Raw genomic sequence first — 1,061 nt, forward strand, 5'->3', positions numbered from 1 at the left:
GAAAAAATTTATGACCAAGAGATCTTTTCATATATTCCATTCTAATACTAGCTCAAGTAGAGTTTAGACTTAAATCAATTCTGAACAGTTACCTCTAGGAGAAAATAAACTTGGGGATATTATTCATTCTAGTCTTGTTAGGTACTAGTACCCAGACAAGGTTTCCAGTTGTGGTTCACTCTGTATCTTGGCTTGTTCATCCTTGATGTTGTCTCTAATGCCAGGTGTAATTGTTTGCTTTTGCTTTTAATAGGGCCACACAAGAAAAGCCTGGGGGGGTTGGTGCTTTTGGTTATACTCTGTCTAGAGATCAGCACCCATGCCACCGGGCTTCAACTGAAGGTGTTAGAGGTATTGGGGAGCATGCATTTCTGGGGATTTAAGTAAAAATTGTGAATATGCCTGGAATATACTCTATATTTGTGAACCATGACTCTGGCCTCTCCAGGTTCATGCTCTTAACATAACCTGTACATGTTCATATCCTAGCTGTTTGATAACTTATAAAGCAAGCACTCCCCCGATTTCATCAGTGGAAATCCTCCCATAGGAGGATTTTATCCCTGTGACTATTTCTAAATCACTCATATGATAGAGGACCATGGCTACCTGGGTCACTTTCTTATCCTTAGAAGCATGCCCTAGAAATAGCTCCATGAATAAAATATGGGTGTGTATTGCCCAAAGAAAAATTGAAGTAGAAAGGCCAGACTTAAAAGAAGTGGATACGATGGTGACAAAAAGCCACAGAGAGCTGCAGGGGATTTGAATCAATGCTGTTAGGAGAATGATTGAAATGAATTGCCATTTGGAATCCAGAAAATATTAACTTCAAATTTCTGAATTACTGCCACTTGCATGGTACTTATTTGATATGGTTTCAAGGCATAAATCCATCACAATGAACAGAACTTGTTACCTGTTACAAAAGCCAGCTATGAAATTACCGGAGTTGATTGTCTTAAATGACTAGATAATAAACTTCCCACCCTTGGCATAGTATGCAAAAGCTAACCAACTACTAGGCGGGTATTCAGGAATGAAGGATCCTGGTATTAGGA

This window comes from Suncus etruscus, chromosome 7 (assembly GCF_024139225.1).
Source record: "Suncus etruscus isolate mSunEtr1 chromosome 7, mSunEtr1.pri.cur, whole genome shotgun sequence".
In the NCBI taxonomy this organism is placed as follows: Eukaryota; Metazoa; Chordata; class Mammalia; order Eulipotyphla; family Soricidae; genus Suncus; species Suncus etruscus.